Source organism: Phalacrocorax aristotelis, chromosome 6, assembly GCF_949628215.1.
Source record: "Phalacrocorax aristotelis chromosome 6, bGulAri2.1, whole genome shotgun sequence".
In the NCBI taxonomy this organism is placed as follows: Eukaryota; Metazoa; Chordata; class Aves; order Suliformes; family Phalacrocoracidae; genus Phalacrocorax; species Phalacrocorax aristotelis.
The window spans coordinates 44,551,334-44,567,180 of NC_134281.1; the positions used below are offsets into that span (position 1 = coordinate 44,551,334).

Consider the following 15,847-nt stretch of genomic DNA (forward strand, 5'->3'; position numbering starts at 1 on the left):
CACCCTTGTAAAAGTTCGTTTCCTTTGTGTTCCCAAGAATGGTATACAATCTTCAAGGCGGGATGCTGGTGTCTCCTACCATCAACAATGCCAAAAACAAAGAGAAATTAGGTGAAAGAGTCAAGTTTCAAGTGGCATAAATTCAACCACAGCAAATACTTTGTGTGGATGCGGTATAGTTTAGACTCCAACATGTTTCCTTATGGTCTATCTACTTCCTCAAAAAATATCAACCATAATCACTCTACAACAGCCAAGCCTAACACAGCATATCAATTCAATAAACATCTCTATTCCACTATTGCTTAAGGGGCAAAAGGAATCTTAGTAGGTCTGTAACAGATTTTTTAACAGCAAACCTTTTGGCTGATCTGTTAAAAAAATCATCGTGTTTGCCTTGCACAGCACTAGCAGAATCTGTTAATAGCCCAGACAGTTTCTGCTTTGTTTTCAATAACTCTGCTTCCCTCCCCATGCACCTTTTTAAAAAAAGAAGTTACTTCATCTAGTGATCTTGGGTATTGTTTGTAAATACATACGTACATATATATATATATATGACTATATGTATGGTGCCTATGCCACCACAGCCTGCATGCACTAGGCAACCCCTATTGCTTTGCACGGGAAGAATTTCCCCTTTGACTGGTAGTTTTGTGCATTTGGGAAAGCACAGTTTTCCCATTTGTAAAGCCGGTGTCATTAGAGACTTAAAGCACTTAATGATTTAACACATTTTGGGATAAATAGTGTTACATTAGCACAGGTGCAAATAGCTTTCTAATTATTATTAATTTAATAATATGCTGCTGCTGGTACACACTAATTAGATCCATGTTGTTCTATACTAGGGGAACAACACTAGAAACTTCCACAGCTGTCAGCTGCTGTCTTCTCACAATTGCTATGGAAAGCAAACAAACCGTAAAGGCAATTCATAATTATTATAAACACTCCCTAACCTAAACCACGTTGGCATTTCTAAATCAGAGTTGCATGCTTGCTCTTGTCTGTGGTGTCAGACAGGGAACAGAGCCAGCTGAAGAAAGGACAACCAACTATTAGATGATCTGAGGGCCAAGCAATTAGTTCGGTTTTAATGAGCTGTTTTAACACGCAGAAAGTGCTTCCCCCATTGCTCTGACCAATTCATCTAACCTCTCACTCCATCATGTTGATCTTAGCTTGAGATAACATTTGGCTTTCCAGTGTTTCCTGGTGTTTTCCTGCAAGGTAAGTGCCGTGCTGTTTGGAAAAGGCTTTACCATTTCTATCCATTGGGAATCATTCCCCCCAGCTAGAAGGAAGGAAGGAGAGATCCAGTTCCCCATGCCCGCTGCTGAGTCTCTCTGAGTTTTTCTCATAAACTCATTCCAAGAACCTGGCTTAAGCTCTTAAGTGATATTCAAAGCCCTCAGCATGAGGTTTATGGCTTTCAACGTCTGCTGAGAATATAGCTATAATTGACAAGTTCAGAAGCAGGTATTTGGATGGTCTTCCACAAATACATCCCTATAAAGCAGATCTCGTCTCTGACATTGACCAAGACTTAATTTAAAGTGGTCTAGTAGATGCTGACTGACACACTAGAAAACGGTCTACACACAGAGAAAAGCCTATGGGGCTGAATCTGCAATTGAATGTCTTTCTAGCAGAATAAGAAAACTCTGACTCTCCACTGAACTGTGTATCACCCACTGATTTTGACTTTTTAAATTTAAGTTGCCAGTTCTACCATAGAAGATAGGAAATCCTTGGGTTTTCTTTCTCTTATATTACAGTTTCATTTAGATTTCATTATAATAATTCTGGTTTTAATTTGTGGTACTTCCTGAATGACTTCTTTGTCTGCTGTGAAAACCCCCGGAGGACAGCCAGAGGTGACAAGCTCAGGGTGTGGGCATCAAGGGATGCACGGAGAGGAGGCTGCCAGGGTCAGCCCATCGTAGCCCCAAAACTGGGGAACTCCATTTGTCATTCCCATCTGGCCAACACCAAAGGGCACTCCAGAGTTCTCAAATTCCGTAGCATGAGAAATCATGGAGGGAGCCAGAGCAACATGTCTCAAGAGAAATCAAGTCCAGCAACGGGCAAGCCCCCAGCCATGCAGCACAGGAGCATCTCAGGGAGGACTAATGCTCACTCACATATTCCCAAACCTCCTGCAGCCAGAAAACCCAAACTGCAAAAGAAATCCAAGGCCAGTTCTAACCTTTTTGGTTAAAGTCTAACTCTGAACACTGGAAAGTTCACTCCTAGGTATAACAAACTGCATATAGTACAGTCCCCCTTTATGTCTCCCTTTCTCTATATTACTTAATGACTGAAGTTGAGGGACCTAAACAAAATAACCATAATCTTCAAGCCATCACTGAACTTGGATTACTGCAAGGGCTTTGCAAGAGTCTTCTTAGATGCAGTAAACTCTTCAGAAGTCAGACACTTATTTTACTGAAGTGCTGTGGGAAATGACAAGAAGGAGCAGAGCACTGTTGCATTAGGAGCCTCCCAGCCTCAAATCGCTGACAGTTTTGATCACTGGGACATTCCAGCTCAGAAGTCATTGATGGAAATGTTCACTGGAGTCAGGGCAAAAATTGTCACTATGCCATCAGTGTAGCACCCGACGGCTCCAGTAACATCAAGGCCTGTTGCACCAAACAACGCAACAAGAGATACCAGTTTACAAATCTGAAAACTGCTCACTGAGCATGACAGAAAGGACATCCATGTTGTGCAATACAAACACACCTGGATCAACATCATACAAACAGGGTACACGTCCCCATGGACACCGTGGCTGGGAGAAACCCATCTGTGCCTTCCTCTAAAGCTCCCTCTTTGTGCTGAGACAACACTTCCCTCTCTCCCCACAGTGTATTGATATGAAACCAGGACAAATGAAAAGTGGAACTAATCTGAAGGATTATGTTTCACCATTGTAGAACACTTGGCAAAAAGGCTGCCCTCAACCTCCATCTTCTCCAAGCCCCACCAATGCTGAGCAGCTCAGCTGTGCTGCTGCACCTCAGCATAGCCATGCTGCTGCCATGGTCCAGTTGGACACCTTCACCCTCCTGCACTCATGTTCAAGCTGGGCTCTGACAAACCAGCAGGTGTGGGATCTCCTGTAAAGCTCTCTTGCTCTAAGTAGTCAAGCAAACAGGAGTCAACCAAGATGCCTGCTTAATTGGACTCTTCCAATCACCACATAACCCTTCCATCTTCTGCACAGCCACAGCTCATGCATTCTGAAAAGCAAAATAAACTGTCCCATTCTGAAACTTCCATTTCTTTTATATTGTACTGTGAAGTTTGAAACATCATGTTCAAGACCTCCCATGCATGCCAAGTGTGCTGAAAAAGACCATTTCTGTCCCACAGGCTGATTACATAGCATGCTTTACATAGGAAATCAGATATGGCACACTCTTCTCACACTTTTACTAGGTCTCCACACAAGAATACAAGTTTGGCTTTCTAGCCAAGACCAGGTGGGAAAGTCTTGCTATTAAAACACTAACAGGAAGCTGTGGGGTCACTCAACATCTCTACCCTCAAATAAAAGCTCCTCTTCCACTGACATGTCGCTAAGGGCTCTTGATTGTCTTTCCCCAACCACAAAATTGGACCGGCTGTTAATTTGAAATGGATAATGTATCCAAATGTGATGACAGCCCACTAAAAAAGAAAAGAACCTTAATGCAGTAAACTCTAAGTACGAGAACCGCGTGGTATAAACAGTGTTGGCACTCACAAGGCTTCAGTCAGCTTCATCAGATTTCGTTCAGCCTAGCATATCCTCAGCATACGGCATTTTTTATTTCATTGCGATAACAGTGAAACATCTTTCTTTATTAGTGTTACCAAAATAAAAATAAATAAAAAATTTAAAAGCATACCTTGCTGTATATCTTACAACTTTTGTTCAAAAGCTCTCCTTCCCCTACCCAAGCTGGCACGGTGCCTTTGGGAACCCAACATCGTTCTGCCCAGCCCTTGTATGAGCCAGGGCTCACCTCCAATGATGCACCAGGTGCTGTCCTGCATCCTGGGAAATGTAGTGTGGGAAACTGAAGCCATCACCACTGCAGCTCTGGCAAGCCTGGCTGGCATCAGGCAGTGCCTCTAGCTCTCAGAGTGGGCCTAGGGAAAATAAGGTGATTTGTCTGAACCTCAGTTTTTTCAGGGCATTGTGTCCTGTGTAAGATGCCTCAAGGCTGACTTGCCATAGGGTGGAGTCAAAGTTAAAAATTCGTACCACCCAGAAATGTTGCTAAGCTTTTTAACCCTGGCCCTAGTGTTGAAATTGGGATCAAACAAGTAAAGTCCAGCAACAGTTTATTGTACTGGAGAATTTAGATCTTCTGTTTTATCTGGGGGTATTTCCAGCATAACTAAGCACATACAAGTCCCTTCATCTCAGCGTTGCATGTCACCTGCTCTTACTGGGCCAAACAATCCTTCTTAAACAAAAATCAGAAATATGGTGTAAAATGGGGAGAAATGATGCTGAGCAACATTCTTCTGTGAGGGACAGAACATTTGGGGGCAGGATGATTAATCAGCCACAGTCTAAATGGCTTCTGTCTTAAAGGACTTCCTTCTTCTCCTAACATATCCTCTGTTGGTCAGAAATGCCAGCATAGTATTATCATTCTGTCCTTGCATTTGAAATACTAGCTACCATGTTGATGAAACAGACCTTTATTGAACTTCAAAGGCCCATAATTATATATCCTTTCCTTGAGCTTTGATATTTTAATATTCAGCTGGTGAAATTATTATCTATTCTAGCCACAAAGCATTTATTTATTTTGCTTGCTTTATCTCTGTTATTTCTGTGGTGGTAAAAGGCTGAGGAAGAAGCCCCCCTGCTTATTGGCAGCAGCAGAAAGTGGGAATTGAATGTACCAGGACTTTTATCTCCAGCAGCTGAAGAACGAATCGTTTGAACTCCTTCTTGAGCCCTAATGGGACTCAGAAACCTCTCCCCACAGCCAGTTCCTCTCATTTATACTTTTCAAGAGCCAGCCAATTCTCTTTATACAGGTTTCCCTGTGCCATAAGGGAGCACAGGAGAGTCAGGAAGACACCATTCAGTACTAACGATGGTATCAATTTTTCTCCTGAAAAGGGCACTCTGGTTTTGGAAGCAGCAAAAAATCCTCTTTGCTTGTGAATGCTTAGCTCCAACCTCACCAAGGTGGATGTATGTGCAATGGGGACAGAAATATTTCAGTTATACATCCAGCCCATATTGCAGGAACACAGGGAGAGCACAGCTCCCCTTGCCGGCTGACAAACGAGGTGGTGTTTCATGGCTCTGCATCACTCATGACAGAAAGCCCCCATGAATGCTTGGTGTCCTTCTTCCAGTTAGGTTCAGCAGCAGGACTGAGCTGCAAAATTCAGAGCAAAACTTGGACTTCTCCAAGCTCAGCCTACAGGCCTGACCCAAACCTTCAACAAAACCAAGTGAAAAGTGCATTTGCATCATCAAGAAATTTCAAAATGGGGTGAAAACCCCACCATTTTCACATTATCTCTGTATCTCATTGAAACTGAGATGTAGCAAGCAGGTGCTGGAAATCACATCAGAATGATTTTATTGAGAGATTGCAGTGCCATTTCTAAAATAAATCCCCTTGGATGTGCCTGGATCTCTCTCCTGGAAAAACAGGCTGATGGTTGATCCTGTGCAGGCATTTCTCAAGAGTTGTCACAAGGCCCCTCTCTCTCTGTTGCATCATTTCCAAATAATCCTGAAATCAAACCTGTGTTAGATGAACCCAGTATCAGCATATGGCTTTCATCAGATTATTTCCAAGCCCTTTAGGAACACGACTTCATTGCTCCTCACAGCAGCTCCTGATGGGCTTCAGCAGCCTTTGCTCTGCCTCGCTGAGCTGGAAACTGAGGAAAAGGGTCTATGTCACCTTTTCAAACTTGCAAAGCAAAGCAGAAGTGGCAGAATTACCATTGACAGGTCTGAGCTCCTTGTCTCATGCTTCCTGGGACAGGCTTCCCAGAATCCAGCTCCCTTAAGAAAGCATTTCCCAACAAGGGGGGAAAAAAGCTATCCAGCTGGAATAGGACATTAATGCTAAAACGTTCTATAGAATTGTGACCCTCCACTTAAAAGAGTATTTGAAATGAGGGATTCTCACCGTGGGCTTTCTCAGCATTAAAACTGAAGAAGCTTTTGCTGCAACATATGGGGTGAGTGTCCAGGCCAGAAACCCATTTGATCTAGTCCAACCTGATGATATGGGGGAGGTATTAAAGAAGTGAGTGAAAGTCTCTAGGAGCAGTGCATGGTTCCCACTCATGGCCTTGCACAGGCTCTGCATGTGGCTGGGTTTGTCACCTCCAGACACCTCCTGAGGCCATCAGATCTGTTCCATGGCTTGCCAGGAAATACTGGTGAAAGGCATTTAAAAGGCAACGTGGACATGTTCCCTTCCTACCGAGTTGTGCTGTTATGCCCACCCAGGGACCCTTCAAGAAGCGAAGGCAAATGGCTGGAAGGTGTGCAGCTGGCACGCAGCTGCTAGCACCAGCTCCCCGAGCAGCAGGCAGGGGTCACGGCACACAGCCCAGTGACGAGAGTCATCCGAGCTCATGCTATTTCTCCATGGCATCATGCGAGCCTCAGACGTCATCCTTGCTCCTTCAAACCCTTGCAAATATTGCACTTTTCATCTCTGCTGTTTTGTACCCAGCATTTCCCAATAATGCAGCCACTGGTGAGTGTATTCCTGGTAGGCTGCAGGAGCATGGTTGTCTGTTTGCAGGATTGTTTATCTTCTTACATAGGACATCGAGAAAGCTATGATCCTGTTTACGTCACAGTCAGTGTTGTCGTATTCCAGAAACATTAACGTCTGAAAAAAATAGTGATGCACCATCTGGGAGAATGGGGATATTACAGGAAGCAGAGGTGACCCGGTGCCAAAGCACCTCTCCGTTGAGCAATGGTTTGGCTTGGCTCTCCAGCTCACAGTCAGCTGAAGGAAGCTCAACACAGGAAAGACACAAAAGCCTCTTAAAGGCAAATTGGATATGTATTTATTTACTGGGAAATTTGGGAAACAGGAATGGGGGAACTTCATATGTCACATTTTTTTTGCAAATGAAAGAACTTGGGATTTAGGTTTTAGGAGTACTAGAAAATCTTGGGGGTGTTATTTGCAAATTTTCATACAAATATGACCTTGTATTCGGAAGTGTTAACGCATGACTTTCCACCCCTGAAAAGATGCAAAGGAAATGGAAATCTAAGCGAGTAGCATATGCCATGCCCTTGGCTCCACCAACAAAAATATTTGGCTTCCACTTGCAGCTACCCCAATCAAAAAGAAGTTTGGGTTGCAGGAATGTAAATCGAAGTGAATGTTAAACTTACATTAGACGTTTGTTAATTAGCCAGCAAATGAATCACCCCCACGGACTGGCATGGTCCACACAATTTAAAGCAAACACTCTTGTATCAAGTTAAACTGTTGCCCTGGAGTTGACTAAGCAGAAACATTCCAAAATGTAATTATCAATAAGATTTTCTTGTATTATTAAAAACATCAAGATTAAAATACCTCGGTGGATATTTACCGGCAGGGAAGTAGAAGAGAGACTCAGTAGGTGTTTATTAAATCCACATATACATCCACCCTTCGTGTGCTCTCCATTTCTCTGCAAGCAAAAGCCCTTTTTTACCTAGTGTCTATCCCTGTGCGTACCTCTCTCTTTGGTTATTATACCCTGGCCGGCATGATTTGTTGGCTTAATCAATATTCAGGTTAAACAATAATTTCTTTTAGCAGGAAGGAACTCTGTCACCCTTCTTGGTGTGTTGTGCCAACACATTAAGGGACCAAAATATTTTCCTGGGGTGTTAAAAGAACATTCTTGAGACAGTGCCTCAATGGGACTGGAATAGCTCTTAGAGCTGGAGGGGTTGTAGCATGCACGAAGTCTTGGCTATTGAGTCTTCCTCTTCCCCCTGAAGTTGCTGACACCTTAGAAAAGGCTTTGGTAGATGTAGGATTAAGGAGTCACTGTGGCCTCAGTCCCTGATCCCACACAGTTTACCCACTGAGTTTTCTCCACAGTGAACAGCCAAACAACCCAAATGCAGCTACTGGGGAGCTGGCTTTACTATTGACACTGGGACACTGGCAAACTTTCTTGTACACTAACATCTAAAACTCAAGTGCCCCAAGACCTTCAGAAAAGGATATAATTTTTTTTTTTTTGCTTCCTTTGAGCTTAGGCCAAAAGCCAAAGTCATAAATAGAAACACTTATTCTGGGCTCAATATCACCTTTTGTGCAATGACAAAAATAATGTGTTGTTGAACTGTTTGGCATGACTGCCCAAGCATGTGACAAGAAGCTAATTACTTTTGAAGCCAAATCCACTCAAGAAAACAAGAATTCAACTTACAGCCATTCATATTTTGCCAATTTTGCTGCTCCCAATGCATATTTTCTTTTTTCCTCTCTCATGACATCCTTTCCTTCTTTTTTAAATACTAACACACGGTCTGTAGCTGAAATTGCAGAGAGTCTCTACTGTCCTTCTCTCAGCCTTCCTCAACCCATGTTATAACCAAATCCTTCCTGCAGAGCTGAAATCTTTTTCCACCGTCACATAGTACATTAATTCACTCAACACATTTGTTTGCAGCTGTCTTCCATCACCAACCTGACACCTGACTGGCTTCTTATAGGAGAAGGAAAAGTTAATTTTCCACTAATGAAGGTATAAAGCAGGTAAATTTTTGTCCTTTGCTCCCCAGAAAATTTTGCTTTATTTTACTGGGAAAACAAGAAGTACAATAAAATGCTCAAGCTGCTAGTTTTGGTCTTAGGGTAGGTGATCAAATATGAGCCTCTTCAGAGGAGGAACAGCTTTCAGATTTTTAAGCAAGTTTAGCCAAATCCAACAGTGTCTTCTCAATGCAAGTTGGTCATTCCTATATATGTGTATTTCTTCTAAGGTAAGTACAGCTACCGATCTGTTATGAATGACCATATTAGTGGCTTCTTCCATTGCTCCCCACAAACCATACCCTTGTTTACTTTCACCTATAAATGCTAAAGGAAAAAAAAACAACAGAAAACCCAAACCCAAGCCAAAACTCCAACAAATGAACAACAAACCAAATGTCATACTCAAAGGTTTGCAAGAAGATTTGCTTTAAGTGATGTCCCCAAGACTGAGACTGCAGACACAGCATGGGGGTTTCTTCCCTTAAAATTTGCTCTGCACCTGATATTTGGGACGCATTTTCCTCTTTTCTCCCTCAGTCTTCAGCTCTTGCTTCTAATGTCAAACACAGGCAGTAGCTTTGAAGCTTTTCCAAATGAAAATGCCAGAAGAGTCCTGGTTTTCCAGTCAGCCTGCCAACTCCAGCAATCATTAATTTTATGTGCTAATTTTAAAGTTGATTGGTTTTGTGTCTTTGACTTCAAAGGCAGCTCCACTGAAAAACCTAAAATATATTTTAAAAGGTAGAAAATAATTTTGTTTAAATGTCTTTTCTTGAAAAAAATCCATTATTTTTATTTTAAGGAACACATTTCCTCCCTATAGCCTGCATAAATGTTGCTGAAGATTTTCATGCCAAATATTTGTTTTATTCCAAAGAAGTTTTTAAAAATTAAGAGAGTTAAATAAATCAGACTAAAAGTGTTTTCATTTGTTCCACCGGTGGCACTGTGGATTTTATTAGTGAAGTGTGCATGTAACATATGTGCAGAGCAATTATGTTTTTCAGTTACAAAACACTATTCATTAAATTAAATAAAATGACAGAGATTTTGGTCTGGTTCTGCCCTCAGATATTACACAGTCACTTGAGTGGAGTACAATTTTGACTGTTTTCCCAGCTCATCAGCACATTAAAACCAGCTGTGGGTCTTGATAAATTGTTTCAGCAGAACCCACTGAAAATATCTGTATTTTCCTCCCTCCAGCCCAACAAATGAAACTTGGAGGTCCTTATGGTAGTTTTAATTATGATTTGGTAGGGATGTCCTTCACTGAAATCTGTAGTTCCATAAACAACATGCTTCTTCTGCCATATTAGATTTCTTTATTTCAATTGTAAAATCACAAAACCATGTGCTTTCCATTTTAGCTCCTGGACCCCCTGCTAAACTTACACACATGAAGGAGTGGCAGCAAAGGGAGACCAGCAGCCAGGAGCATCCATGGCCTTATTCCTGCTTGTGAAAAGATGTTTACTCATTCTGCAAACAGCAAAAGTAAAAAAAAAAAAAAAAAAAAAGCAGAACTCAGCAGACTGGGAGCAAAATCAGGCTGGTGTCAAAGCGGGTGCAAAGACAGAGCTCCACAGTGATAGGGGTTTGTAAATGTATAACAACTGCATTAGCTGCAAGCCTCATACACGCCTCTAAAATGAAACCAGCTGCCAGCGCCTGGCTCCCGCCGCCTCGCAGCACAAGCTCTGGGACACGTCAGAGAAAAGTTCCCCAGTGCTGCAAATAATTACCATGGGTTTTTATTTGTTCCATTTTATCAAAGCCCTTAGACTAGAGGAGAGAAAAGAGAGGAAAAGAGAAATTTGAAGGGAAATAGGAACAAAATATTTAAGAAAGGCTTTACTTGGGTTTAGTTTAGTCTCGACTGGGTTAAATCCAAGAAGAGGTTCCCATATCCCACTCCAGTATCCCGCTACTAGGGAAATTTTAAGTCCCTCCTCAATCTGCAGTAGCACTTAGGCTGTATTTTAAGAGCCCTTAAGCATGTGCTTTATTTTAAGCACCTGATTTATTCTATTGACTGCAAGCCTAGTTTACCAGTAGGTGATGCAAAATGTAGATAAACAGATTTGACTTTATTCAATAAATCTCAAATAATCCAGGGCCCATAATATAAAGATGTCATTATACTAGTTTATTGTTTATAGCACATGAAACACATTTCAGTGTCCTGGACACAACCAACCAGTTAAAGTGCTGCTGAGATAGCACCTTCCAATTAGGAGAACACTGGAAAAACAGACTGACAAACAATTGTCTTGAACAAAGCCCAAGCATTCCCTTTGACAATGTGCATTGCATTTATAAGATAAATTTTGGCTGGAGAAGGGACATTTTGGGCAGGCATTAAAGCATATTTGTGAAAGAAAAGTTCCTGTGGAAACCTGAGAAGGTGGTTTTGCACTGAAGAGTTCACACAGTTGGCTTGACCTCACACTGATTCCCTTATAGCTTCACGTAAACACTTTAATTATCTCATGACGGACTGGAAACAATATAACGAGGGAGACATTTGTATCTGCCCCACCATGAAATGTCACTTGTGATAATGAATTTTGTGTTTGTCAGATGAAGAGTTTATGAGACCAAATTTAAGTTTGGGAAATATCACAAAATGTCAAACTTCTCAGAGGGCAAACAAGTTCACAAAAATCAAAGCCAGGAACAAACCAAAGTAGTGGAAATTCCAGTTAAAAACGTTAGACTGGTTCCCTGCCTTTTGTTGACAGTCGGATTTTGAAAAAGAACAATTAGTGTAATAGGTTTGGGGAGCTACTGAGCCAGGAACTGAGAAAAATGGAAACCAAGAGAAACAGCTGAAATATCTTCTCATTTTCATTTAGGCTGTGGTTAGAGCAGCTGAATAGCTGCTTGTGTAATGGTCCAGTTGTGTAATACTGAAAACCGGGGAGAGGAGGAATTGTCCCAAGTCGGCCTCATGGAACAAAGGGGAAAAACCGTGGGACAAAAAGAAAAGGGGAAAAAAAAAAAAGATTTTCTTTGGAGAACTAAGAAGTATGCAGCATTTTCTGCTGGGATGGATCGATGGCTTAGCTCAACCCCAAAATTAGGTTATTTTCTTTACTGACTATTTTTAGAGGGGAGGCGGGAGAGATATGCTCGGTTGTATAAGGAAAATTGAAGCATATTCCAGGAAAAAAAAAAAACCACCTTTGGATTGAAAAGCAGATTTTTTCAGAGGACTTTTTAAAGAGAAGTTTTAAATTAAAAAAAAAAAAAAAAAAGAGAAAGCTTTCTATTCAAACTTGTTGAAATATTTCTTTTTTTTTTTGGCAATTCTATTTTCATAGGGTAAACATGAAGGCATTTGACATAGGTTTGCAATACAACCAAATCAACCTTTTTAGAAGAGACAAAGGGAAAAAGCACTGTACGATGCCTGGGGCAGGTGGGGGGACCTGAGCTCCAGCATATCCAGGCAAAATCCCACTGCCCCGCTCAGCCCAGCATGTGTTCTGCCCCGGGGCAGAGCTTTCCTGGAGCCAGAGCCAGCACCAAGGCACAGACACCCTCTTCCACCTGAAAATGGGGGATCTAAGGGCTGTGAAGACCCTGTGCCAGCAGGACCACGATGCCATTGGCCCAAGGCAGAAGTAAGCAAACATCCATGGGGCACTGCAGGTGAAGAGAAATGTAGGATTTGCAGGGTGAGGATGAGACCCGAATGAGATCAGTCATCAGATCCCTCCAGAGAGCCAGGAGAGGAAAGGTAGACACAAACCGATTCCAGCAAGCCAGGTGCTGGTGCCACAGAGCCAAGAAATGAGTGGCATCCACCTTTTGAAGCACGGAGATTTGTTACCTGCCAAGTTGCTGGGTGCCTGCACTCCCATTCCAGGGCCCCAGGCATGATATTTAGACTATAAAACCCTTCCAGACCATCAGGGCTCCAAAGGTATTACTCAGAAGTGGTTTGGGATGTGCGATATCTTTCTAGTATTGGCTTCCTATAGGACAGGATTTTGCCATTGTGGGGACAGGTGTCCAAAAGACATCATTTGCTCTAAAGCATCGGTAGATGGGGAGTGTTGAGCTGATGGATCTTTGTCAACAATAGTTTTCCCAGAATGGAGACTTGCAAGGGGTAGCATTTAGCTTTCAGTGTTTAATCTAGACTAGTAGTAATCAATGTCCATGAGTGTAAGGTTCGCTTAAGAAGGACTCACATTCTGAGTCCTTGATGGTTTCATCCCTCAGCTTAGCACAGGGCTGCACTCCTGCAGCTCCACAGAAAGGCTGGGAGCGTGGCAGGGGGTTCACCATACCCACATCACCCTGGAGGCCTTTTACATCATCATCCAAAGTGATGCTCATATGCCTTGGTGGACACTGCTGCATGCTCAACCCTTTTTTTCTATTTCAACTGATGTTTTTTATTTTGGTTTTTTTTAAAGGATGCAGAATACAGCTTTCTCAGGCCCAGATGATAGAACCAAGCCCTCACCATCCTCCAGCTTTACAAAAAAACCCTTAGAGATCCCAAATCTGGAGTCTACAAGCAAGGCCCACATCTCTAGCCCACGATGCTGGTCCTGCCCAAAGCTGAAAGCTACTCCACGAGTTTGCTTTTCCAGCTGCCCCAGGAGGACCCACTCACCTTTACCTTAGTTGCAGGGCTGAAACTCCTCTTTGTCCTGAGGGACTTTCGTACACAGACCCCGTGGGTTTTTACTGGAGCTGGTAATTTGGTGTCAGACAGCTAGAGGAGTTTAACAGCTTAATTCCAAGGAAAACTGGTGGTACCTAAATTCCCTTAAAAAAATGAACTTGCTTGAATAAGTTCTAAAAGTCCCATTGGTGCATTACTGAACAAGCAGGAGTTATTTACACCACTGATGTGGGCAATGCTGGAAAAACCCCTACAGGGGAGAGTAGTTTTCCCCTCCACAGAAACTCCAGCTGTCTTTGAGGGCACTAAAAATGTCTTTTGTGGCACAAGTAGGGGAATCCAGATATGATCTTCCCCAACCCTTCGCTCTGTACTAAAAAGCATTATGTTATGTTTCCAAATGGTGGTTCCCCCTTGAGTTGCTAAATTTGTCTCAGATAACAGGGTTAGCAAGGGTCCGTACATAACACCAGGGATGTGGGGGACACACCGGTGGGGCCACCCCTCCCTGCAGCTGCTGCTGTCCATTGATCTGGAACGCCTGCTCTCTGCTCTCAGGACACCTGTAACTTCAGCCCTTGCTGCTGAAATGGGGGTTGCTTCAAAGAGGGACTTTTCACAGTGGAGAAGTGCCAAACCAAGACCTTCATAATGCTAACAAACAGAGAATTCAGACACTTTCTGGTTCTCACTGTGGGGTTAGACACAGCTGTGCTTGGACTGGATCTTGGGCCAAGGACTTTAAAGTTATTTAGATACTTTGGCCTTCCTGCGTCTTTGAAATTATTGTCAATGCATTCTGTAAAACAGCTGAAAAGATTAAATTCTGCAGAAAGCTCCAGAATTTCAGACAGACTACTTTGTGTGTATTAAATAGTATTGCCACTGATTCCCCCTGCACTTGATCCCAGCTGACTGCACTAAGACTTACCATGAGGAGATGCACTTACTGGGTGCATGAAATGGGGCATCCAGCTGCACATCTATTCCCCACTGCCTGTAGTCCCAAGACCCATACCCTAGCCAACCGTCCTGATCGTCCAGATGTCTTGTAAGGTCATAATTTAAAAAGTGCGACATCATAGTTTGGTGAAGACCAAATGGAGGCAAAGTAACACACTCAGGATCAATTTTATTCTTTCATTTGGAGGAGGGAGAGGCAGAGCTGTCTTCCAAAAGCAAGTGGTGGTGGTGGAGGAGGCAAGGAAGAGGTCCATGGATTGAGGAGTAAGGTCTGAGGGTTGTTCCTACCCACCGCCTCGATGCAGCGCTGGGAACAGCTGGTGCCACACTTGGGAATTTCACCCTGGGAGCAGCTTCACACCCACTCTCCACAGCTGTGCGGAGGTCGACTTAAGGACCACTGGCTGGTGCAGAGCTAGATATGCCAAACCAGGAAATACCCCAAATGCTTGGCTGCTTGTTCTCCATTATATTTGCTCCATCTCACCACTGTGGCATCTGTGCCCTTTGGCAGCAGAGAGGCAAGTTGTGCTGAGGGGCTGTGAACCACCAGACATCTGCAGTCACATTTCCACAGACAGGAGACATGTCTTCACTCTGGTTCTTAGAAGAACAAAAGCTGATGAGGCCAAAGACTGAAGGTGTGAACGTACACACAGAGTTTCCCCTGCTCCAACAGGTACTGAAGGCAGATTCATACAGCTGTGAAAGATGGGAGTCTAAGTTGCATGTACTGCTTGAGAGCCAGGGCTATAAAACAAAATTAAGCATTAAATGTTCTTAACAAAGGCAATCTGGGCTCACTGTGTTCTGTTTTTGTTATGTTTTCCCCCTGTTTTATGCTGCTTTAACCTTCAGTTGTTGCTGTTGGAATCCTTTTTGCGCTGTTCCACTTGTCATTCTTCTTATTTTTATTAGAGACACTTTGGCAGAAGACTTATCAAAATGCGCTGAGCTTGTCAACAAACGTCATTAGCAACGAGTTGAGGCAGACAGTGTAAGTGGGGAAAGGGCATGGGAAAATATGCAATATAAAATAATTTTATATGTTGAAGAAATGCAGCAGTATAATAATGGCAAAGGCCTTGCTGTAAATTATCTGTGCTGCTATAGAAGTAAGTTCCCAGTGTTATGTGATTTCTAGCTGGGCTTCAAAAAGTCCATACAGGGGAACAGAAAATGGCATAGCTTCATCAAAATCAAGGGCCTGTCCATTCTGCATGCAATGTAATCGGGTTGAGACACACTACTCTCTGCTTCGGATAACTTCAAAATTTCAAATGACAAATTAAGGACTAGATCTCCGGTTCTGGAAGTCAAAATCAGTCCACTGGTGAAATGCAGCTGTATCAGTCTATGCCCAAATCATGCTTTCTTCTGGGCTAATATTACACACTGGTATATCCAAGTGGTCTGCACATTCAGCATCATGCTGGGGTTCGATTTCAACATGCCAAGCTGCTAG

General features: G+C 42.8%; 1 long non-coding RNA gene across 1 annotated transcript; it reads right to left on the reverse strand.

Annotated features, from left to right (window-relative positions):
- Positions 1 to 5,586: 5,586 nt before the first annotated feature.
- Positions 5,587 to 7,730, reverse strand: LOC142059120 (uncharacterized). The gene is made up of 2 exons (XR_012661212.1): positions 7,612 to 7,730; positions 5,587 to 5,916 (listed from the first exon to the last, which is right to left on the reverse strand). It is a non-coding gene; the product is annotated as an uncharacterized LOC142059120 (long non-coding RNA).
- Between the last annotated feature and the right edge of the window lie 8,117 nt (positions 7,731 to 15,847).